The sequence below is a fragment of the Giraffa tippelskirchi genome, chromosome 12 (genome assembly GCF_054371585.1).
Source record: "Giraffa tippelskirchi isolate mGirTip1 chromosome 12, T2T-mGirTip1v1.2.pri, whole genome shotgun sequence".
NCBI lineage: Eukaryota > Metazoa > Chordata > Mammalia > Artiodactyla > Giraffidae > Giraffa > Giraffa tippelskirchi.
Genome location: NC_137286.1, coordinates 132,019,605 through 132,046,962, shown reverse-complemented (window position 1 = coordinate 132,046,962; position 27,358 = coordinate 132,019,605). Strand labels below are relative to the sequence as shown.

The 27,358-nt window shown below is 36.5% G+C and overlaps 1 protein-coding gene across 3 annotated transcripts in view; it reads right to left on the bottom strand.

Annotated features, from left to right (window-relative positions):
- GPC5 (glypican 5) overlaps positions 1–27,358 on the bottom strand; it is a 1,454,838-nt gene that overhangs the window by 1,156,632 nt on the left and 270,848 nt on the right. The gene's annotated exons all lie outside the window — the stretch shown is intronic.

Sequence of the window (27,358 nt, the reverse complement as noted above, 5' to 3'; positions counted from 1 at the left end):
TGACTGAACTGAACTGACCTGAAAAAGCATTCAGAATAATGATAGTAAAGATGAACAAAAACCTTGAAAATAAAATGGAGAAAATGCAAGAATCAATTAACAAATACCTAGAAGAACTAAAGAATAAACATACAGAGACAACACAATTACTGAAATTAAAAATATTCTGAAAGGAATCAAGAGCAGAATATCTGAAGCAGAAGAATGAGTCAGTGAGCTGGAAGATAAAAAGGTAGAAATAACTTCTAAAGAGCAGAATAAAGTAAAAAGAATGAAAGAATTGAAGATGGCCTCAGAGACCTCTGGGACAATATCAAATGCACCAACGTTCTAATTATAGGGGTCCCAGAAGAAGAAGAGAAAAAGAAAGAGGATGAGAAAATTTTTGAAGAGTTTATAGTTGAGAATTTCCCCAACATGGAAAAGGAAATAGTCAATCAAGTCCAAGAGGCACAAACAGTCCCATACAGGATACTCCCAAGGAGAAACACATACTAATCAAACTAACAAAGACTAAACACAAAGAAAGAATATTAAAAGCAGCAAGGGAGAAGCAACAAGTAACATACAAGGGAAACCCCATACATTTAACAGCTGATCTTTCAGCAGAAACTCTGCAGGCCAGAAGGGAATGGCAGGATATATATATATATATATATATATATATATATATATATATATATAAAGTAATGAAAGGGAAAAAAATCTACAACCCACATTACTGTACCCAGCAAGGATCTCGTTCAAAATTGGAGAAAAAAAAGTCTTTTCAAACAAGCAAAAGTTAAGAGAATTCAGAACCACCAAACCAGCTTTACAACAAATGTTAAAGGAACTTACATAATCAAGAAATAAAAGAGAAGGTAAAAGATCTACAAAATCAACCCCAAACAATTAAGAAAATGGCAATAGGAACATATATATCAATAATTACTTTAAATGTAAATGAATTAAATGCTCCAACCAAAAGACACAGATTGGTTGAATGGATACAAAAACAAGACCCATATATATGCTGTCTGCAAGAAACCCACTTCAGACCTAAAGACACATATAGACGGAAAGTGAGAGGATGGAAAACTACATTCCATGCAAATGGGAAGTAAAAGAAAGCTGGAGTAACAATCCTCATATCAGACAAAATAGACCTTAAAATAAAGAAGATTACAAGAGATAAGGAAGGGCACTACATAATGATCAATGGATCAATCCAAGAGGAAGACATAGCAATTGTAAATATCTATGCACCAAACATAGGTGCACCTCAATACATAAGACAAACACTAACAGACATAAAAGGAGAAATTGACAGTAACACAATAATAGTAAGAGACTTTAACACCAATGGACAGATCATCAAAATAGAAAATTAATAAGGAAACACAAGTCTTAAATGATACATTAGATGAGATGGATCTCATCGTTATCTTCAGGACATTCCATCCAAATGCAAAAGAATACATCGTCTTCTCAAATGCACATGGAACATTCTCCAGTATAGATCATATCTTGGGTCACAAATCAAACCTTAGTAAATTTAAGAAAGTTGAAATCATATCAAGCATCTACTCCAACCACAACGCTATGAGACTAGATATCATTTACAACAAAAAAACTGTAAGAAACACAAACATATGGAGATTAAACAATACATTTCTAAATAACCAACAGGTTACTGAATATATCAGATGGGAAATCAAAAAATTTCTAGAAACAAATGACAATGAAAACATGACAACTCAAAACCTATGGAATGCAGCAAAAGCAGTTCTAAGAGGGAAGTTTATAGCAATACAATCCTACCTCAAGACATAGAATAGACAACCTAACTTTACACCTAAAACAACTGGAAATAAAAGAACAAAAATACCCAAAATCAGTAGAAGGAAAGAAATCATCAAGATTGCTGCTAAGTCGCTTCAGTTGTGTCCAACTCTGTGCGACCCCATAGACGGCAGTCCACCAGGCTCCCCCGTCCCTGGGATTTTCCAGGCAAGAACACTGGAGTGGGTTGCCATTTCCTTCTCCAATGCATGAAAGGGGAAAGTGAAAGTGAAATCGCTCAGTTGTGTCCGACTTGTAGCGACCCCATGGACTGCAGCCCACCAGGCTCCCCAGTCCATGGGATTCTCCAGGCAAGAGTACCGGAGTGGGGTGCCATTGCCTTCTCTGTCATCAAGATTAGAGCAGAAATAAATGAAAAATAAATGAAATAAAGAACGGTAAAGATTAACAAAACTAAAAGCTGGTTCTTTGAGAAAATAAACAAAATTGACAAACCTTTGGCCAGACTCATCAAGAAAAAAAAGAAGGAAGAATCAAATCAACAAAATTAGAAATGAAAAAGGAGAGGTTACTACAGACAGTGCAGAAATACAAAGCATTATAAGAGACTATTATGAACAAATATATGACAACAAAATGGATAACCTGGAAGAAATGGTCAGATTCTTAGAAAAGTTCAATCTTCTAAGACTGAACCAGGAAGAAATAGAAATTAGGAACAACCCAGTCACAAGCACTGAAATTGAAGCTGTGATCAAAAATCTCCCAAAAACCAAAAGCCCAGGACCAGATGGATTCACAGGAGAATTCTATCAAACATTTAGAGAAGAGCTAATGCCTATTCTTCTAAAACTGTTTCCAAAAATTGCAGAGGAAGGAATACTTCCAAACTCATTCTACAAGGCCACCATCACCCTGACACCAAAACCAGACAAAGACAACACAAAAAGAGAAAAATACAGGCCAATATCACTGATGAACATAGATGCAAAAATCCTCAACAAAATTTTAACAGACAGAATTCAGCAACACATCAAAAAGCTCATACATACACCATGATCAAGTTGGGTTTATTCCAGGGAAGCAAGAATTCTTCAGTATGTGCAAATCAATCAATGTGATACACCATATTAACAAATTGAAAGATACAAACCATATGATAATCTCAACAGATGCAGAAAAAGCCTTTGACAAAATTCAGCACCCATTTATGATTAAAACTCTTCAAAAAATGGGCATAGAAGGAACCTACCTCAACATAGTAAAGGCCAAATATGATAAGCCTACAGCAAACATTATTCTCAGTGGTGAAAAACTGAAAGCATTTCCCTAAGATCAGGAACAAGACAAGGGTGTCCACTTTCACCACTATTATTCAACATAGTTCTGGAAGTCCTAGCTACAGCAATCAGAGAAGAAAAAGGAATAAAAGGAATCCAGATCAGAAAAGAAGTAAAGCTCTCACTGTTTGCAGATGACATGATACTGTACATAGAAAACCCTAAAGATAAAATCAGAGAATTACTAGAGCTAATCAGTGATGTTAGCAAAGTTTCAGGATTCAAAATCAATACACAGAAATCACTTGAATTTCTGTATACTCACAACAAAAAATCAGAAAGAGAAATTAAGGAATCAATCCCATTCACCATTGCAACAAAAATAATTAAATATCTAAGAATAAACTTACCTAAGGAGACAAAAGAATGGTACACAGAAAGTTATAAGTCACTAATGAAAGAAATCAAAGACTACATAAATGGAGAGATATTCCATGTTCCTGGGTAAGAAGAATCAATATTGTGAAAATGACTATACTACCAAATGCAATCTACAGATTCAGTGTGATCCCTATCAAATTAACAATGACATCTTTCATAGAACTAGAACAAAAAATTTAACAATTCATATGGAAACACAAAAGACCCTGAATAGACAAAGCAGTTTTGAGAAAGAAGAATGGAGCTGGAGGAATCAACCTTCCTGACTTCACATTATATTTACTACAAAGCTACAGTCATCAAGACAGTATGGTACTAACACAAAAACAGAAACATAGACCAATGGAACAAGATAGAAAGGCCAGAAATAAACCCATGCACCTATCAGTTCAGTTCAGTTCAGTCACTCAGTCGTGTCTGACTCTTCACAACCCCATAGACTGCAGCACGCCAAGCTTCCCTATCCATCATCAACTCCCAGAGCCTACTCAAACTCATGTCCATTCCGTCAGTGATGTCATCCAACCATCTCATTCTCTGTTGTCCCCTTCTCCTCCTCCCTTCAATCTTTCCCAGGGTCTTTTCCAGTGAGTTGGTTCTTCACATCAGGTGGCCAAAGTATAGGAGTTTTAGCTTTAGCATCAGCCCTTCCAATGAATATTCAGGACTGATTTCCTTTAGGATTGGCTGGTTGGATCTCGTTGCAATCCAAGGTACTCTCAAGAGTCTTCCCTTATGTTTGACAAAGGAGGCAAGAATATACAATGGAGCAAAGTCAGTCTCTTCAATAAATGATGCTGGGAAAACTGGACAGCTACATGTAAAAGAATGAAATTAGAACACTTCCTAACACCATACACAAAGATAAATTCAAAATGGTTTAAAGACCTAAATGTAAGACCAGAAACTGTAAAACTCTTAGAGGAAAACAAAGGCAGAACACTCGATGACATAAATCAAAGTAAGATCCTCTATGATCCACCTCCTAGAGTAATGGAAATAAAAACAAAAGTAAAGAAGTGAGACCTGATTAAACTTAAAAGCTTTTGCACAGCAAAGAAAACTATAAGCAAGGTGAAAGACAACCCTCAGAATTGGAGAAAATAATAGCACATGAAACAACTGACAAAGGATTAATTTCCAAAATATACAAGCAGCTCATACAAGTCAATACCAGAAAAACAAACAACCCAATCAAAAAGTGGGGAAAAGACCTAAACAGACATTTCTCCAAAGACATCCAGATGGACAACAAGCACATGAAAAGATGCTCAACATTGCTCATTATTAGAGAAATGCAAATCAAAACCACAATGAGATATCACCTCACACCGGTCAGAATGGCCATCATCAAAAGTCTACAAACAATAAGTGCTGGAGAGGGTGTGGAGAAAAGGGCACACTCCTGCAGTGTTGGTGGGAATGTAAATTGATTCACCCACTATGGAAGACGGTATGGAGATTCCTTTAAAAACTAGGAATAAAACCACCATATGACCCAGCAAGCCCACTCCTAGGCATATACCTGAGGAAACCAAAATTGAAAAAGACATATTATTCCATTGTTCTTTGCAGCACTATTTACAATAGCTAGCACATGGAAGCAACCTAGATGTCCATCAACAAATGAATGGATAAAGAAGTGGTGGTACATATACACAATGGAATATTACCCAGCCATAAAAAGGAACACCTTTGAGTCAGTTCTAATGAGGTAAATGATCTTAGAACCTATCATACAGAGTGAAATAAGTCAGAAAGAGAAAGATAAATATCATATTCTAACACATATATGGAGACTCTAGAAAAAATGGTACTGAAAAATTTACTTACAGGGCAGTAATGAAGAAACAGACATGGAGAATAGACTTGTGGACACAGGGAGAGGACAGGATAGGGTGAGATGTATGGAAAGAGTAACATGGAAACTTACATTGCCATATGTAAAATAGATAGCCAACAGGAATTTTCTGTATGGCTAAGAAACTCAAACAGGGGCTCTGTATCAACCTGGACGGGTGGGATGGGGAGGGAGGTGGGAGTGGGGTTCAAAGGGGAAGGGATATATGTATACCAATGGCTGATTCAGGTTGAAGTTTGACAGAAACCAACAAAATTCTGTAAAGTAATTATCCTTCAATAAAAAAACAAAAAAAGAAAGGAGATATTGTAAGACTAATAATTAATGTCCCTAGTTGTTGTTGTTGTTGTTAAGCACACCAGGCTTCCCTGTCCTTCACTATCTCCTGGAATTTGCTCAAACTCATGTCCATTGAGTTGGTGATGCTATCTAACCATCTCATCCTCTATCCTTAGCTGTTGCTGCTGCTAAGTCCCTTCAGTCGTGTCCAACCCTGGGCGACACCATAGACAGCAGCCCACCAGGCTCCTCTGTCCCTGGGATTCTCCAGGCAAGAACAGTGGAGTGGGTTGCCATTTCCTTCTCCAATGCATGAGAATGAAAAGTGAAAGTGAAGTCACTTCAGTCGTGTCCGACCCTGTGCAACACCATAGACAGCAGCCCACCAGGCTCCTCTGTCCATGGGACTTTCCAGACAAGAGTACTGGAGTGGGTTTCCATTTCCTTCTCCATCTATCCTTAGAGACAAAATCAAAATTTGACCATTTAACAAAAGAGAAAGAATCCTACATTGTGAAAGTAAATATTTTTAAATGTAGTATTTAAACAATTAAAAAGAGATATGTCAATAAGACCATATTTTCCCCACTTTTTCCAGGCTGAAGATGTTTGAAGTGATGCTTCAGAAATGGGATCAGCTAGAGGTTTAAAATGTTCACAGGCTATTTCTTCTACTTTCACTGAGTCTTTTGCATTTTCACTTCTCCCCTGCATAGGAAATTCTATCCCCCTAGAATGGGCTTCCATTATCTCTTCCTTGGATATATGCAAGAGCTTCCTTGCTAACTTTCCCTCCAAATCTCCCAGCCTTCATCCTTCTCCCCAGGCTCCTAGATTCATCTTCCTAAAGCACAGTTTTGACCATATTGCTTCTCTGATCCAAAGCCTTTGAAGGTTCCTCTCATTTCCTAATGAGCACAAACTAAAGCATTTCATGTGAGTTTACAACAGAATCTCAACATTTCCCAGCACTCTACTTTAAACACTATACACTTTACTGTATAGTGTATAGTAATACACTAAACTGTATTACTCATAGTCTCTAAAGTTACCCTGTACCTTTTAGCCTTTGAACTTATCTTTTTGTTTAAATGTTACCATCTTTTAAGATTCAGCTAAACTATCACCTGTGAAATTAAGTCATTCCTGAGCTCTCAACTTGAGGTTATGAGTCTTGCAAGCATTTAGTTTGTACATCTCAATAGGATTTTGTTGGGAGTCGCACAGAGAAATATTTCACTCAGTTGTTTTCTCTTGTTTCCAATTGCTATCAATACCTACTTCCAGCTCCTAAAACAAAGCTAACACATTTATGCAAATGAATTAATAGTTTCTTCTCAACTATCTTATTTATTGGGAATAGTCAAATAATAATTCTGGAAACAATTTAAATATCCTCTTTTACAAAATTCTCAAAGTATAGTATTGTGTCTTCCTATTTACCACACTAAACAATTACAGGATTTTTTACCTTTTTTATTTTTCATAGATACTGATCACCTGTAACACTCCATGTAACATTCAGATTTCATAAAATTGTTAGAAAGTACTTGGAAGAAACACTGATGACTGGGAAAATAATTTCAATATGTTTAATAGACAAATGCATATTATTCAGAAAAGTTGAAAAAGACAAATAACCCAATGGAAAAAAGCAAAAGGACAAAAGATATGAATACCTAAGTCACAGGAAAAAGGCAAATAGTAAAAATCATATGAAAGCTGATAACCTTAGCACTTCAGTTCAGTTCAGTCACTCAGCCGTGTTCGAGTCTTTGCGACCTTAGCACTTATCTATGAAATTAAAAATATTATTTTAATCCACCCAAATAGAAGACATTTTAAAGATGGGCAATATCAACTGCTGGCCAAGGTATTGGGAAGATGATCTCTTACCTAGTTAGAGTCCCTCTTGTTGCAGGGGATCTGGCTGTTTTTATTAAGTTTTCTAGTCTATACTCTCTAACAGCCAGCAATTCTACTTAACTATATCTCACCTAAAGAAACCATGACACTTAAGACCAAAGAAGCATGCACAAACATGCTTAATAAAGCATTTATTTTTAATGATGAAAATTATAAATTAATGTCCAGGATTCTGTCATACATGCTGACTACATAATCATAGTATAATGTAGAATACTATGTAATGGTAAAAGTAAAATACCAGGACATATTATGGACTCAAACATATGAGTTTAAAAAAATTGAAAAAATGATAAGTAAAATAGGATACAATTTGATGGTATTCAAATTAAAATACTACATATTTCTGTTGTTATATTCATTTATATATATGTATATAAATGAGTGTTAAAGGTCTGGAAGGCTACCTAACCAGCTTCCCTTCCAGAGAAGGAAAAGCAAATTGGCTGAGACCTAACTGTCTATAGCATTCTCCTCAACTTTACAAACATATAAAAGCAGATATTCTATTCTTCTTTGAGCTGATTTTACTAAATTAGATTTATATTGTATACACCTCTGCAAAGCTCTTTTTTATTTTTGGCCATGCCGCCTGCGGGATATTAGTTCCCCAACCAGGGATTGAACCCATGCCCTCTGCAGTGGAAGTGGATTCTTAATCATCGGATTGCCAGGGAATTCCCTGCAAAGCTTTTATTGCAACTGAAATGTTACTTATTTCATGAACTTACCAGAAGTCACTAGTTAATATACAAGTGCTAGTTTTATGCTTTCTAATTTATGCACGTGTACACAGAGATACACACACATACACATGTTCATAAATAAGGAGGTAGCATAATGTTGGGTTCTATTTTTTAATGTCACAAGTTTTTCTTATTAAGCCGCTGGCTTCTCCAACTCCCACTCCCTTATTACGGCCACTCACATACTTTCCTCCCCAGATGATCAAGGGCAGCGAACCATTGTTCATTGTTCCTACTGTTCTCAATATTCACGTGTCCATGTACATGGCTCATAAATACAAATGCATACATATGTATAAACATAGTCTTACACGGAGACTATCTAATCGAATGCCTATAAGAATAGGATACCATGTGCTTTTATCATTTCACTTTCTCAGCCCTATAATATCACATTAAAAAAATCCATTCAGATCTATTGATACAGCTTAAAAATTCATTATCTATGATGCTTACATAATCCTCCTTAGTGTGGCTGTATCCTAATTTATTCCACAGTCTTCAAATGAAGGATATTTGTTGTGGTTGTGGTTAGAAGTCACTGAAAATATACACAACTATGTCTTTGAATACTCTTAAAACTTTTATTTCAATACAATAGTGTCTTTAGAAATTAAACATCTATTTAAAAAAAAAAAAAATCTCCAGGGTAACCAAGGACAGATGGGAGCCGCCTGCGAGAGAATAGGATTGAGAGATGTTTGGGAGTCAGACAGACAGCATTTTCATGGTTGTATTGAAAAAATTTATCAAGTCTACCATAGAAGGGCTTTAAATCTGGAAAAAAATTAAGTTATGGGTGAGTTTCCCAAATGTTATGCCTATCCCCTATTGATGAGGTAGGTAGTTGGGACATAGAGAAACTGGATAAGATTAAGGGGACATTTCATGCAGAGATAGGCACAATAAAGGAATACAGAAGCAGAAGATATTAAGAAGAGCTGGCAAGAATACACAGAACAACTGTACAAACAAGATCTTAATGACCCAGATAACCACAATGGTGTGATCACCCACCTAGAGCCGGACATCCAGGAGTGTGAAGTCAAATGAGCCTTAGGAAGCATAACTACGAATAAAGCTAGTGGAGGTGATGGAATTCCAGCTGAGCTATTTCAAGTCTTAAAAGATGATGCTGTGAAAATGCTGCTCTCAATATGCCAGCAAATTTGGAAAACTCAGCAGTGGCCACAAGACTGGAAAATGTCAATTTTTCATTCTAATCCCAAAGAAGAGCAATGCCAGTGAAAGTGAAAGTCACTCAGTTGTGTCCATGGAGTACTCTAGGCCAGAACACTGGAGTAGGTAGCTGTTCCCTTCTCCAGGGGATCTTCCCAATCCAGGAATTGAACCGAGGTCTCCTGCATTGCAGGCAGATTCTTTACCAACTGAGCTATCAGGGAAGCCATTGGGAGGCAAAGAAAGTGGTTTTTCCGCAGCCTGACCATCCGCAGACAAGCCTTACAACAGAGGGATGTCAGCTATTTCCTAATGTGTTTTATCCAGCACAAGTCTTACCATGTTCAGAGACAAAAGACACTCCTGCCTTGAGAAACAAATATTAAGATTAGTGAAAAAAAATCATATTATTACAAGATGGGTAAATGGAAATAAAAATGAAACACATGCATTCATTTTAACCTATAAGCAAGAAGGGTTTTTAAAATAAAACAAAATTAAACAAATAAAATAAAACAAAATTAATTTTATGTTTATGAAGAATTTGAAATAAGTAAGAGAGCTTGACATGTGATGATTCTTAGGTTTCTAGGTGGATATATGGAGGAAACAAGATGATGAGTTCAGTTCTTGATTCATGGGTTTTGAATAGTTAGTTTGGGGACATTCTAAGGAAAAGTATCAAGTAGCAAACTGGATACATAGGTCTGGTGCTCAAAGATTGTCTTGGATATATACAAATAAGGTGGTAATTTAACCCAAGGAATCAATTTCTAGTTGGCTGATGTGCCAAGAGTCTCCAAAGTGACTGCAGAGATAAACCACTTTTTATGCATCAGAAACCTGAAATCATCAGTGGTAGAGAAGGTGAGATTAAAGAAAGGGAGAAAAGACATTACTGTTAATTACACTTCTTTTTTATATTGGAAACTGCAGCAAGTGGTGAAAAGGTAAAACAAAGAAAAGAATATAGAAATATTTTCATTACCCAGCCATGTCTGATGATTTAGGCATTAAAGGAAGCATTTTAAATGTGGGTGCTGCTCTCTTATTTATTTCAAATTCTTCATAAACATAAAATTAATTTTGCTTTATTTTAAAAATTCCTCTTGCTTGTAGGTTAAAATGAATGCCTGTGTTTTATTTTTATTTCTATTTACCCATCTTATAATAGTATGATTTTTTTTTCCACTAATATTAATATTTGTTTCTCAAGGCAGGAGTGTCCTTTGTCTCTGAACACAGCAAGACTTGTCCTGGATGAAACACATTAGGAAACAGCTGACATCCCTCTGTTCTAAGGCTAGTCAGCAGATGGGTCAGGCTATGGAAAAACCAACAGCAAAAGAGAGGAGGCCAAACAGTGGGTGTAAGGATTCTATGCATTATCTTCTGGGCTGGGACTCAACAGTGGGACTTTTGTATATCCCAGTATAGAAATAAGAACTCACTATCGAGGACATTGATGATCATGGTGTGTATTTTAATTGCATAAAAAATTATTTGTTAATAAATAAGTAATAAAAATATCACATTATATTGGTCTATTATGAATTTTTAATATATTTATGAAGCATTCACATCTTTATCCAAGTTAGTGAGGGAATTCCAACTTGTCTCAACATTACATATTTTTAAACCAGAAGTATTTCACTGTTTTTGGAATATGCTCTGAACTGGTGAATTCATCCTAGTAGCCCTTGAGAATATTATAACTCTCAATATATAGATATAAAGGATTGAATAAAAATAGTGTAAAGCAAGAAAAATGGCATACAGGTAAAGATAGTTAACTCAGACCTGTTTACTATCATCTCTCCATGGACATAAACCACTTTTAGAAGGTCAAGAGAATTTTTAGTGTACCATTTTCTCCTTGCTACACCTGGAGAAATACAATTGAAGCAAATTCACATAGGGTTTTCAAAGGAATTCATTTTACAGACTATGTTGCTAGAGCCCACAGTGAATTTTAGGGTGACTAACCCTTCTGTGATGTGAGGGGATAAATCTGAGGGTCACATCTGCCAATGGTTTAGCTTTATATTTAAAACTGTCTGGCCAGGTATTAGGCTACATTACCTTCAGCTCCACCCAGTGTAACTTATTGTGGCCAAAGCCCTCAATAAATCATTAAACTTACCTCTGAGCAGCATTTTCCAAAGTGTTTTTAGCAGTAAATCCATATTTGTCCAGGTAAATATAGCATATTGTTAGATATATATTGGAAATGTTCTCCTTAATATAGTTAATGACTATTCTTAAATTGTAGGATTTATTAGAGCCTTTGATGCACTAATACGCAGGATGATAACCCACAATGATCTCTAGGAGATAAATATTTTATATGACTTTTCTCCACCCACACTTAAGATCATACAACACTTTTTGAAACAATGTCTACTGCTAATACCTGAAAGAACTTGAGTAAACAACAGAAAGCAGTTTTTAAAACTTCCTTATATGAACCACGAGGGATTTAGTAAACCAGAAATAGGTCTAAAGGACATGGGGGTTGACTGTCTCAGTTCTGCTCCAGCTCCCTAAGCAGCTCCGATTGTCCACCTGTGAAATGGAAATGCCCTAATGCCTGATGTTTGCCTTCCTGGACTGAGGACTGCAAGGTGGAGAGCATGGTATAGGATCACTCACAGAACTATGGAAATTACTTGCATGTCTATCAAGATTTTATTTTAATGTTTATTATTTTTGCTTTGCCTTTATTCCTAGTAATTTGATAAATGACGGGTTTTTGACTGGGCTTAAGATAAACACAGATATAATGTTAATAATGCCAGAGTATTTATCCACATGAAAGTTTAATGGAAGTGTTTTGTGCATTCATTAAAGAATCATAGATTATCACAATTGTCTTGATGTGCTCTCATGGGAGATATGAAATGTTAGTAATTTAGGATTCACTGAAAAAGTATAAATGCTTAAAATTAAATCTAATTCAGTGCATTAGTCAAGAAGTTTGTGCTGTGGAGTCTGGAGGTCATTTCAGGTTACCAAAAACTTCCAGACACTCTAATAGGCACTGAGGATAGAGAGATGAAAAAGACCCAGTGAATTCTCTGGTGAGGTGGTCAGAGTAGAAGAATAATCCGGTTCATGTGGGGTTGAGGGGAAAGGGTGATGTACTTGGAGGAGCTTCCAGTTTTGTTGGTGAAGTGTTCAGAGTAAAAGAGTAATCCAGCTGATGCAGGTTGAGGGGAAAGGGTGATGTACTTTAGTCAGGAACATGGATGCAAGGAGGGCAGGTCAGGGGACATGGGATGAGATCGATGAAGGAAGAAGGGTGGTATCATGACCCAAGGGACCTTGTACATCATGCTGAAGAGTCTGGATTTTTTCATACAGACACAAAGAAAGTCAAGGTGGAGCAGACAGGTCAACTGGGAGACAATTCCAACAGTCCAGGCAATGCAGCAGAAAGGCTAGATTTACCACTGAACAACAGGTGTTCATCAAAGAACTCATGTGTCCATCAACACTTAGACTCTAGAGATACTGTGATGAACACAACAGCTAGTCTCTGCCCTCTGGGCACATACAACTCAACGTAAAATATGTGAATAATTAAATAACTGCATGTATGCAAAAAGCTATACAATCCATGGAATTCTCCAGGTCAGAATACTGGAGTGGGTAGCCTTTCCCTTCTCCAGGGGATCTTCCAAACCCAGGGATTGATCCCAAGTTTCCCGCATTGCAGGCAGATTCTTTACCAGCTGAGCCACCAGTGAAGCCCAAGAATACCGGAGTAGGTAGCCTATGCCTTCTCCAGCACATCTTCCCAACCCAGGAATTGAACTGGGGTCTCCTGGATTGCAGGCAGATTCTTTACCAACTGAGCTATGAGGGAAGCCCAATATAAAATATGTGAATAATTAAATAACTGCATGCATGCAAAAATCTGTAAAGGAAAATTTAATGGTGTTACTAGAATATAATACAGAATCACCTAAACTTTTCTACAGAGGCTAGAGAACACTTCCCAGGGTTAGCAGGGTCTAAGATGAGACAAAAATGAGCAGCAGCCCTAGCATCAGTCACATGTTTGGGAAATAGCCTACTTCCAGAAAAATGTAACTGACAAGAGTCAAAGGAGAGGATTGTATGCTAAAAAAAAAATCAAGAGAACTCCAGAATGGCTAGAGCCAAGCAGGGTTAAAAGTGGTTCGAGATGAGAGTAAAGTGATGGTAAAGGCCAGATATGCAAAGCATTAAAGGTCAATATAATGCTTTTAGATTCTATTCTAAGGTTAAAAGGAAGCCACCAAAAGATTTTACATATAATACAGTTTACATTTGTAAACAGTATCCTGACCTTTGTCTAGAGGATAAACTTGAGATTCTAACATGGTTATGGAAAAATTAGTTAGTTCATTGTAAGGTCTAACAAGGCAGCTGCAGGCGCAGTTGGCATAAACTCAGTGTCCAGCTGTACATTGAAAGCACTCAACATATATTTGTTGCATGTTTAGATAAATGAATGAGATTATCTGTTATTTTTGTCCATTTTTATCCAACCCAAAATTTTCTTGAATGATAAAAACTGTTTTTCAAGGTCTAAAGTTTTTTGTTTTTGGGAAACATCTTCACAGTAAGGGCAGACATTTCTTTTCTCTGAATGACCTTGAGGCATTAATTTTAAAATGTCTAGAAACATTTTTAGTGTGTCATTTGGATGACAAATGAAAAGGCACGTTGCTCCTCTGAGTTCCCATAGTCTCAAGAAGCATAGGCCAATAAAAAGAACAAACATATAAATGGAAATTATTCACTGGAATATACTAGTTTTCAATTTGTATGAGTCAATTTTCAAAATTATACATTACAACTTTTTATAACAGCTTTATTGTTATATAATTCATGTACCATAAAATATACTCTTTTGAAATGTGCAACTCAGTGAATTTTACTGTGTTAACAGAGATGTACAACTATCACCTCTATTTAATTATACAATATTTTTATCTCTCCCCTGCAAAAAATCCTGTACACATTAGCAGTAATTCCCTGTTCTTTCATCCCCTCTCCAATTCCTGGTAGTCACTAATCTATTGTCTATCTCAGTGATTTTGCTATTCTAAATATTTCATATAACTAGAGTAGCATAATATGCGGTCTTATGTTATAATTTCTTTCATATAGCATATTTTTAAGGTCCAATCATTGTAGCATAAGTCATGTAACAGGTATCAGTATTCTTTTTTATTGCCAAATAACATTCCATTGTACATCCATAAAACATGTTATTTCTCCATTCATTAGTTGATAAGCATTTAGGTCATTTCCACTTTTTGACTATTATGAATAAAGCTGTCATGAATATCCATACATAAGTTTTTCAAACATATGTATTCAATTCTTTGGGTATATTTCTCAGCATGAAATCGTTGGGTTATATGGTGGCTTAGTGGGTAAAGAATCTGCCTGTCAACGCAGGAGACCACCTGCAATGAAAGGAGACTTCAGTTCTATCCATAGGTCAGGAAGATCCCCTGGAGAAGGAAAAAGCAACCTATTCCAGTATTCCCCTGGAAATCCCATGGACAGAGAAACTTGGCGGGTTACAGTCCATGGAGCTGCAAGAGTCAAACACCACCATGGTAACTCTATGTTTAGTGTTATGAGGAACTGCCAAACTGTTTACCAAAGTGGCTGCAGAATTTTATAATCCTTCTAGCAATGTGTGAGTGTCCAAATTTCTCCACAGTCTCAACAAAACTTGTTATTTTCCATCATTTACATTAAAGCCATCCTAGGGACTGTGAAGCGTCACTGCTTCTTTGTGATTTTGATTTGCATGTCCTTAGGAACTAGTGATGTAGGACATGTTTTCGTATGTTTATTAGTCATTTGTATATCTTCTTTGGAGAATGATTCAATAAATCCTTTGCCCACTTTTATTAGATTATTTTTATTGATATATTGTTTAATTAAATTAACTACTATCTCCATGTAAACATTAACTTGGAGAGTATAATATATGACAGAGATATCTTATTCCAGATTTTAAAACAAATGCTTCTAGTAATTCCATTTTGCTCTTGGAAGTATATAACAGTTTTAACATTTTTTTAGTTTTCTGTTTCTATTATGCTTAACCTTTAATTTGAATGTATATTTCTATTATATTTGTATCTTACTTCATGGTTACATGTATGCTGATGCTATTTGGCACCATCCTTAAAGATATTCAGTATGAACTGCATCCTTTATTATTATATTGTACACTTCATTTCTTGTTTGAGTCTTCTTTTTGTTTTCTATTTATTCTCTGGGAACACCTGTTCTAACTCTCTCTTGACCTGTTTAAATCAGCTGATCCCATACATGGCTCCAGGCTGGGGAAGTAATCCAAAGATTTTCAGCCAGAGTATCAGCAGTCAGATGAGGGAGATAAACAGGCCCCAAAGCAGAGCAATAAGCAAGTGTATAAGAGGTTTTCATCCATGGGAAATAAGTTATCTTTTTTCTTGCTAAACTATACAAGGATAAGCCTAGAGATTGCATAGCCTACCTTGTTACCTCTTGAGGACAGTCTGCCTGAAAAACAAACCAACACAGACCAAAGCTTCACTGAGAAGTAGAGAAGCATGCTGATAACATTTATAAGGATCTAGATCAACTTAGATCTTCAGTAATTTGTATATTTCAACTTAAAGTCATGTGATTTAATAATTATCCCACCTTAGGAAGGTTTAAATAATATGACTTTCTGTCACTTTCAAAAAATCTCATCCATTATGATAACTTACCTAGAACACTTTTTTCCTCAATGTGCTATATCAAAGTATAATTTTTAAGAAGATAAAAATATGTGACTCTAAAACTAATATATGATGAGCAATTGTGAAATATACCCTTTGTTCAATTCCTTAATGAGGGAATAAGAGCGCAGTAAAGCTATTTGAAAGTATCTACCAGTGTTATAGTCAGTGAAGGAAGGAGCTCTAAGATTAGTTGTAGAAGGTGATTAATATTTTTCAGGTAACTAAAACAATAACTTTCCAGTTTGTCTTCTCAATCAGACAAAAATAACTTGTGATTCAATAGGAGAAAAATTATTTGCAACATGTCAATCTTATGTTAAATAACATCTAACATTACAGAGCATAGTATGATCCTTACATTAAGCAAAAGACTAAATAAAAAAGGGAAAATTGCATATACCTAGAGACAACTCGGGCTTCCCTGTTGGCTCAGACAGTAAAGAATCCACCTGCAATGCTGAAGACCTGGGTTGGATCCCTGAGTTGGGAAGATTCTCTGGAGGAGGGCATGGCAACCCACTCCAGTATTCTTGCCTGGAGAATCCCCATGGACAGAGGAGACTTGCTGGTTACAGTCCATGGGGTTGCAAAGAGTCGGACACGACTGAGCAACTAAGCACACATCACAGCGATGAATCAGCAGTGGCCCTATTAAATCATAGAAACACCAATGAGTAATATTTGCCTTATTTTCTTTTTTGGATAATTTTTCTCCATACTTACTACTTTATCGAGGGAAGTTATAACTCCCTAGCATTTGACAATATGGTGGGTTGTTTTTAGAATGCTTCTTTATTCAGTTCAAGGAAAAAGGTTTTCTAACCCTAGATTAAAACCTGGAGGTTACCTTGAAATGTGACCTTTTCCTAACTGTGATATCCAGCATCAAACATCTACTATTGGTTGATGGGATGAAGTGGGATCTCCTTCAAATAAGACCATTCATATTATGTAGACAAATACAACTCAAGATCATTGATGAGTTTAGTACGTACCTTACCATGCCCTTTCCCTAGCTATTTTTATCACTATATTTCCCTTGAGTGATTTTGCCACCAAGAATGCTCCATCTACTTATTCTGGGCTCCAAATAAACACAGAGATGGCTGAAATGGAATAAGGAGAAAGCAAGCTTCAGTTTTAAGAGCTGGGACAGTCTGCCTGTCCCTGCTGCTAGAGTGTTGTCAGCCACTAGCCCTGGGGTCCACGCAGGTCGTGCGGGCTCAAAGAGAGAAGAAAAGCAGAAGGGGACAAAAGATCACAGATATGCTTTACGTTCTTGACATGTGAAGATTTTGAAAATTCCTATGATTTTTTCCTTAGTTGTTATATGTCAAAACAGAGAAGTGAGTTGAAACTCTACCCAGGACCCATCATAATGCTGCCCACACATTTGCCCCACACACACTCAAGGCCAGCCAGTCACAGACCAAGGGGACACTGAGAGTCAGAGCCTTCTCTGATCATCATGGATTGGGTTAGGTTTCCAAAGTCACAAAATGAGGAGTTTATTAAAGAAAAGGATCAGCGGCCACTGTCGAGGACCTGCAACCCTTCACTTGGGAGCTTCCCAAATAGGAACAGCTGCAGACAGAGGAAGACATTGCCCTGCTTAGTTCTTGGGGCATCCAGGAAAACACTTGGCATGGCCAAAGCTGCTGGCCAACCCCTCTGACCTATGGAGTCTAGTCCCTACCCTAGTATCATGTGATGTGACCACTGACATTGTGGGTTCAGGCATAGGGGGCACATCTTGAGAGGCATTGTTTTTCTTGTCACTTCCACCACTTCTGATGTGAAATTCTGATTTCTAGGTGCCAGCGAGGTTCTCTGGGCAGAATTCTTGATGCAGCACTGAAAGGTCTCTTTTGGCCATAGGAATTTAGCCACTTGAGATGAGTCATCAGTGGTCTTGGGTGCCATGGGGGTTCCACTGATGATGCTCTGTGTGCTGCTGATCCTGGAGACTCCATGCCCAGGAGTGGGAATGCATAGGCCCAGATCCCCAAGAGAGGCTGAGAGAAATGATGACTTTTATAGTCAGAATGGAGGTTGTGTGCTTAAAACTTTGCATTTTTGTGCATGGAGATACAAAGAATTGCCCTTCCATGGGGGAAATGTAAAATTACTGAGAAGTTTTGCTACTTTGAAAAGACTCTGGATACGTTAAATAAACCAGACTGGAAGCCAAACTTGAGAGCTTACTATGAAAGTGAAGTCACTCAATCGTGTCCGACTCTTTGCAACCCCATGGACTGTAGCCTACCAGGCTCCTCTGTCCATGGGATTTTCCAGGCAAGAGTACTGGAGTGGGTTGCCATTTCCTTCTTCAGGGATCTTCCCTATCCAGGGATCAAACCTGGGTCTCCTGAATTTCAGGCAGATGCTTTATGTCTGAGCCACCAGGGAAGCCCACAGTGATAAGCTAACTATAGAAATGGGAAAGCTTACTTTAAGACATGGGAGAGCTTACCATAAGACATGGGAAAGGTGAAGGCCAAGAGCTGAGACGCTACATTTCTTTACTTGGGCTTAAACCAGATACTTACAGAAAGCACAGGAAGGAGAAAAATCTAAATGTTTACAAGTTCAGCTGATGGCTGACATAAGCAAGACTAAATTTTTTTTTAGGAAATGCATCAAAGCAAATGTAACAAGACTACAAACAAAACAGCCTTCAAAATCCATCAGAAGAATGGAGAACAGCTTCAAGTAGCACTATCAGAAACTTTGGAGGTAAATTTCAATCTTCAGAGAAGCATAAAGCTGTTTTCATAAGACTCAAAAATGGAAGGGAAGAATGGGTAAATATAATTTAGAAGCAAAGAAAAAAAAAGACTCTCATAAAATCTTGCCTTTGGAGTGAGTTCTTAATAATAAAGAGAGTCTGATCAAGCCTCTAAGTGAACACTTGCTAGAGGTGAGTGATTGGGCTGCTGTTCTTGTGGAAAGACAACATGAACTGTGGAAACCTGGAGCAGCACATGTCAAAGGCATGGAGAATGGAGACTTCTTAATTCATAAAGCCAAAAGACTGCTGATTTATGAGACTGATTTAATACTAGTTCACACTCTCAAAACCAGGCAGCAAATGTACACAAAATTACCTGAAGAATCTAAAGTTATTGATGCACTTAAAAATTATCTGCATTAAAAATCAATCCATTGCAACTCTCCAATCAAGAAAGCTTTGCTGCATTAAGAAAACACTCAGGTAGAAAGGGAGAGGCAAAACTCCAACAGAAATAGCACATCCTTGCTGAACTTCATCAAGGAAAAAAAAAAACAAAATTTTCATGCAGTATTCAATTTAAAGAGAATTTATTCCATTTAAGGTAGAGGAGAAGTGTCCAAACCAGCTGAAAACATCAGTGCTGCATATGAACAGCTATATACTTATAAAATTCAAGCAAAAATTATTTCAGAAAAATAAAAAAAATAGCTGGCTATTATTAAAACCTTTTTATTCCAACAAGACACAAGCGTATATTACAGGAAAAAGAGTTCTGTTAGCTCAGAGAAAACAACATAACAAAGCAGATGTATACATGATGCAAAAATTGAGGAAGAAATTTAAAGGTTCTGAAAACTAATCTTCCATTCCTGATTTCCTAAAAAACCATGTTTGATAGGGGCCTGAGACTACAACCAGGAACCCTCCAGACAACAGATCCCTGAGGAAGGAGAAGCATCTGGCTTTGATGGTGAGGGAATGGAAAGGACCATGCCAGACATCTACCAGTTGTCAACCCCAGGCTCCCTCCAGTCTGGCCAACTCGATCCTGGCTCAGCAAGTCCTCCAGGAGAGAAAGACAGAGCTGGATAGTTAAAATCATGATCTTAACAAGAAAGCATGTAAATAAATACTGAATAAAAAGGGAGTCAAAAGCCTAGAAAGAAGGCAAGGAGGCGGAATAAAGGCCTTCACATAGCTGACAGCTAAGATGGCCAAGACTAGTCCTTATCTTCAACATATTCCATTCCAGAGTACCAGGCATGGCAAGATGCAGACGGTCATTCACCATAAAGGTGAACTGTCCAACAACTAGAGCTGTCCACAAACCTGATGGACAACTCTTCCTGGAGATCTTTGTCCAGATTTCCCTTTACAGGACTTTAGGCCTTCATAAGATATTTAACAATTTTTTTTCTTTCTCAGGAAATTAAGTAGAAATGAAGAACCATGGTTATCAGTACTTAATCTCGAGTAATTCATACCACAGTCTTTTTCAGAAAGGTAAAAATCACAAGTTAATCATGCAACATTTTCTAAGTCTTATGAAATAGCTATTCTTAAACTATGCAAGTTTGTTATCTAATGTGTTCCTAAAAGAAACGTAGACTTACTGTATATAAGGTACCTGAGTCTTGATTGGCCCTAATTACTGCCAATCATTTCAAGAGGGGTTATCAAAAGGCCAAAGTGACCACCCCTACTCCCATGATTCACAAGTGCAGGGGCAAGTCTTCAAAAGAAGAAAGATTCAGATATAATCAGACAAGTAAAGAAAATTCTTACCAGCAGAGGTTAAAATATTATAGAACTATCTCAGTATATCATAGAATTTGAGTAGATAATTAATGGACAATAGAACTACCTTTTGACTTCCCTCTAGAGAAGGAAATAGCAACCCACTCCAGTATTCTTGCCTGGAGAATTCCATGGGCTGAGGAGACTGGTGGGCTCTGGTCCACGGGGTCACAAAGAGTCTCAACTGAGCGACTAACACTTTGACTTGCCTCTAGTCAGAAAATTCTACCTCATTCAACATCTGAAAAGAACTAAATGGGCCTAGTATTGAGAAGAAAACCCACTAATTATTGCTATATGCTTTTCTGCTACCAATTCTGTAATAGCAAGCTCCCTGTAACTATTTAGCATCCAGAATTAAGTGTCCAAAAACCTTTCAGAGATCTCTATATATTAATAGAATGATGAGTTGGACCAAATGACCTTCTCATGGTCTAATGAATTCCTTTTCTCCTTTCCTTTTCTATTAACTTATAGATTTTTCTATTTCCAGTTAGCCCACTTTCATTGGATTCTGTCTGAGCTGCCTTTTACCCTAGAAACTTATATCTTCCCCTTACAATTGCTTCTAATTGAATTCTTATGCCTTTGCCTTTTCTCTTGTCAAGCTCCAGTCTTATTTCTCAAAAGAAACAACTCATTTGAACAATTATAATAATTTGAACAATAATTTGAGAAATAGTAATTACAAGTTCAACATTAGATTACCCCATTAGTTAAACAAAAATTAGGAAAAGGTAAACATGCTATCTTGTTGACAACATCATCAGGATATATCAAATGACATTATCTGGTATCTTCAAAGAAGTTTTGTCCAGCTACTCATAAATTTTATCCACAGGTAGCTTATTTTTAACCTATGGTCACAGCCCTTCATTCTCTGGTAGCCAAATACAGGGGCTTCCCTGGTGGCTCAAGTGGTAAAGAACTAATCTGCAATGTAGGGGATGCAGGTTCAATCCCCGGGTCAGGAAGATCCACTGGAAGGGGAAATGGCAACCCATTCCAGTATTCTTGCCTGGAGAATCCCATGGACAGAGGAACTTGGTGTGCTACAGTCCATGCGTCACAGAGAGTCGGACACAACTGAATTGACTTAGCATGCAAGCACACAGCCAAGTACAAAAATATACATGAATGAAAGCTCCTAAAAAAAATTAACTTTGCTTCAGAAATAATGCCTTCTTGGCTTTGTGTAGATTGTTGGAGGAGGTCATTGAGAGGATGTGACTGCTGGTTCACCCAAGAGCAGGACCCAGGCAATCAGAAGCTCCTCTTCCATCTACTGCAACCTTGAAATATATGGGTCACCCACCATTCCCACACTAGGAGTGGTTTCAAGGACACAGCCTTGAGAGAGTAATGTGTTGCCTTAACCTTGTTTGTCCCATAGCCTCTATTATGTAAAATTGAATACACATTATTTCTAGGAAAATATATTCCACACTATTGAAGAAACAGAACAAAATTTAGTGTTTTACTATAAATAATCCAGGCTATTTTAATTTTCTTTTCAATTTATATATAAAGATATCAATGAGATACCTAAAAACACATATCAACTTATTAGGCTTTCATTTTACAGATTCAGATAAATGTAGATGTGTAGAGAAGCAGTGATCAGATATCCCTTTTCTCAACAACATAGTTTAATTACAGTGCATTAGTGTGTACAATGCAGACACTTAAACTCAATTTTGATAGGTTTTAAAACTGAAGTACGTAGCCATCCTGAAGTAATTTGGATGCAACCAGCTGAAATTGTAGTAATGGTGCAAAGGTAAGAGATGTGAAAAACTGGTTTTCTATTTAAAAATACAGAGTGGGACTTTTATTGTTAAAAATTATGCTTTGGAACTCAGTGCAGGCTTAAAAACACACACTTTTTGTGGCATCAGTCCCCATGAGGGTGACATAGGAGGCTCCTAGTTTCCCTAGGAAGGTCCCTCTTCCCACAGAAACACAGAAATGTGCAACTACACACAGCTTTTTTAGAAACTAGCTGAGTAACTATTACACATCAAGCAAATGAAAAAATACCCACATGGAAACAGGTAGCACAGGCTGAGACACACACTTGCTATAAACTCCACACTCAACATAGTGCCAGACATTCTAGAGGGGTACCCTCAACCCCCAGCTGTGGGGACACAGCATACCAAAACTTATGAGATGCAGCAAAAGCAGGAAAGTTCATAGTGATAAACACCAATGTTAAGGAAAAAGAAAGAACTAAAATAAACAACCTAACTTTATACCTCAAGGAACCAGATAAAGAACAAACTAGGCCCAATATTACCAGAAAGAAGGGAATAACAAAGATCAGAGCAGAAATAAATGAAATAGAGACCAGAAAAAAACAAGAAACTATCAACAAAATTATGAGCTAATTTTTGAAAGAGTAGAAAAATGACTAATCTTTACCTAGAATAAGGAAAAAATGAGAGAAGACTAAAGTAAATGAAATTATAAATGAAAGAGGAGATATCACAACTGACACTACAGAAATACAAAGGGCCGTAAGAGATTATTATGAAAAATTATAGGCCAACAAATTGGATAACCTGAAAGAATTGGATAAATTCCTAGAAATAAAGATCCTACCAAGACCAAGACATGAAAAAATAGAAAACCTGAACAGCACCAATAATGAATATGGAGATTTAATTAATAATTAAAAAAAAACTCTTACCAAAGCCCAGAACTAGATGATTTCACTACTGAATTCTTTCAAATATTTAAAGAAGAATTTTATATTGTCAACTGTATTTCAATAAAGCTGAAAGAAAACCTTTTTATTTCTAAAATGGTATAGAATCAACATTCAGTTGAGTTTCTTGGTAACATTTATTACATTTAGAAAATATTGAAACATTGAAATTAACCCAGATCCTGCATTCTTGTTTCTTTAATAAATTAAAGCATTCAATTATAGTAATAAATAATGTTCTAAATTTAATCAATAGCAGGTATATTTTTAAATGCTGTTTTTATTCACAGAATGAATACATGATTTCCTATCAAGTATCATGCAATCATTTAATCATTTCCTACCAAAAAAAATTATTCAGCCATTTCCTCATAGTGAAATTATTTTTATCAAATAATTAACAATTAAAATCATCAATATTAAAACTCATTGCAGATTTCAAAATAATGCTCTCTAAAACTTTTAGGTTTTTCTTTTCCATCAGGAAAATCTTTACAATTATCTGCTTACATTAAATGTCCATTTAAAACATTTTTTTAATTCTATGTCACAGTTTAAGAAAGAAGTGTTCACTTTAAAAGTATTTAAACATCAGAGAAATCAATAATATATTTATAAAGAATATAACAAAATAATAATTAGTAGGCTTTAAACAGTTACCACATAGAACATCTAAAACATTTTAATCTCAAAAGAACCCTGTGATGTAGATACAGTTATTGTCCCATTTTACCAAAGAGGAAACTCAAGAAAGATTAGATAATAAAGTTCCCAAACTCACAGCTAGTAAATGGTAGGAACATATGGGAAATGTACTCAGAGATTAGGACTTGTGCTTTTAATCTCCATACTTCGATGGTTCTCTGTTAATACTTTATTAGATTTTTGTCTTAATCCCCAGACAATTACAAAATTAAAACATTCTAAGTTAGATTTTGCTTCTTTAATGGTTTAATAAATAGAAGATATTTATGATTTCCTCAGGAAACCGGTAATTTTTTTCCAGTTGAAATTCGTCCAACAGAAGTAAGATGCATCCAGTACCCCTATGGATTTCTTACAGCGGATGGATACAAGTATTTACTGAGGACAAGACTTGAAAGTACTAGATCTCAGAGATTGCTCTGGGAATGTGAGAAAGTCATTATTTTCTGGCTCACCAGTAATTTATTTTGAATTTATTAAATTCACTGATGTGTGAACTGGTTATCAAAACTTGATAAACAGCTTATAAATCACTTTGAAGTTGGCAGAAATAAATATTAATGAGTCAATTTTCAAGGAATTTAAAGTCAGTTTCTCCTTCTGTCACCATAAGTTAAAAAAAGAATGTCAGTTGTTTATTTGGAAAAGAATCTACAATTCATTAGTAATAACTGATGTTTTTCAAGATAGTTATAGGACTATTTATTATATGAAAATAGAATTAATTGCATAAAAGAAAAGAATGCTCTTTGAAAATCAACCAAGGAGTTTCATATAACAAAAGTGTTGCTTAAAATGTATTTATAGAACACAAGTTTGATGATGATTCTAGTCCTTTAAGATAGTAAAGTAATCTGCTTCACCAAGGTTTGATCAGGGTTGGCCCCAGAATTGGAAAAGAGAAAAGCAAATTTCTCAGGGACCAAGTAGCTGCCAATGTCAGAGCCATATCATATCGCACTTAAACCATCATTTCCTTCTTTACGCAGGATGAAACAGAGGGTCTTAGGAACTTGTTCAGGCCACATGAATAATGAGTAGCAAACTCAGGATTTGAAAACAGGTGTGGCCACCTCATGCGAAGAATTGACTCATTGGAAAAGACCCTAATGCTGGGTAGGATTGGGGGCAGGAGGAGAAGGGGATGACAGAGGATGAGATGGTTGGGTGGCATCACTGACTCGATGGACATGGGTTTGGGCAGACTCCGGGAGTTGGTGATGGACAGGGAGGCCTGGCGTGCTGCAATTCATGGGGTCGCAAAGAGTCGGACACGACTGAGCGACTGAACTGAACTGAACTGTGTCTGACTCTTCATGATCCCATGGTCTGTAGCACACCAGGCTCCTCTGTCCATGGAATTCTCCAGGCAATAATACTGGAGTGGGTAGCCATTCCCTTCTCCAGGGGATATTCTGACCCAGGAATCGAACCCAGGTCTCCTGAATTACAGGCAGATTCTTTACCGTCTGAGCCACCAGGGAATTCTGAAAACATGTCTATCTAACTACAAACTTATGTTAGTTTAGCCTTTGGAATTGAAAAAAAAATTAGATATATAATAATATACAATAATTTTCTACGTGGTAGATTTTAAGGATGCAAAAAGGCACTCCAAGGCTCCAAAAGACAAAATAAAAAGAATCTTAAAAATCTGTGTATCTATGTACGTCTCTATCTATATATAAGAAAACTCTGGCCCCAAGAGGTTAGATGGCTTGTCCCAAATTAATAATTCAAATCTAGGCTTCATTTCAGATTTCCTGTACTTGTTTTCCTTCTGGAGATACACAATATCATAATATTGATACTTTGTTTCCTAGACCTAAATGCTTATTCCTCATTAACTATGAAGTACATGAAATCTTAGAAGTCTTTTGAGTTGGCTTATTATATCTCTTGCAAAAGTTCTGGTACATACATGAACTCCCTAAAGGGGTGAGAGATTGCAAAACAACCAGGACAACTGTATATGGTTGGAAACCTTGTTGGCTGTGTAAGGATACCCAGGTGAGTGGATTGGGAGTGAGAGCTGAACTCCATCTCACACTCTACCTGCGAGTCACATCCACCTAAAGAGGGTACCATTTCTAATTTACATGAAGGTACCATATTGGCCCATATGGTGCCAGGAGGACCTTGAAAGTTAGGAAGAAAGTGGGGTGTATATGCCTGGACATCAAGGTTTTCATATCCAATTTCAACTGGAAATTACTGAAAGGAACAGACTTACAAAGTCAATAATGAGAGTGTTTATTAATTCAGTAAATAAGGGCCAGGGTGGGGAGATGTATTCTGTTATTACTAAGGTGCATAATTTTATTTCAGGACAAAATATTTAGGATAAAGAGCAGCAGCATGTTCTACTTCACTGTATGGGATATGAGAACTATTACTAAAGGTGCCTAAGAATATTTCTACAGGATATGAGAGAAATAGGAAACTCTTATATCCTTTGATTTGATTATTTTGCTTATTAAACCCTTCCTGGAATAAAACACCATGATGCCATATACAGCATGGTTTAAAAAATCATCACACCATCGCTGTCCCAGGTTCTGGAAAGTCTCCGAAGAAACACTTTTGATAACAAGTCTTCATTTAATGACTATACAACTGATGTTTTCTATTTTAAAACTGAATACTTTTTAAACACCAACAATGTCCATTTTTGGAGTACCAGGCAGTATACTAGGTAGTATGCCTAAATGATTGCCTATCTTCCCCAAAAAGAAGACTCCAAAAGTCATTTGTTACTATTTTCTTCTTGTCAATGAGAAAACTGAGGCTCAAAGAAACTAAGGGACTTGAGAATTAACGGAAGAGTGCAGAATCAAATTCATGCTGGTCATGATTTTAAAACCGAGCCCTCTTTTCCTCACTGAACTAACCCTATAAGACGGCCATTACTTAGAGGAGAAACTGGTATTTTAGCTAATCAAAATTTTGATGTGTGATGTAAAATATATTTATAATTGAATATGATAATATGACAACCCATGCATTCTCCTACTATTTCCTAAAGTATTGTTAAGCTGTCATAATTTAAAGTATATAATGATGTATACACTTTATGTATATAGCTGTATACAGTGTATAAAGCTGTATACACTTTATGTATACAGCTAAC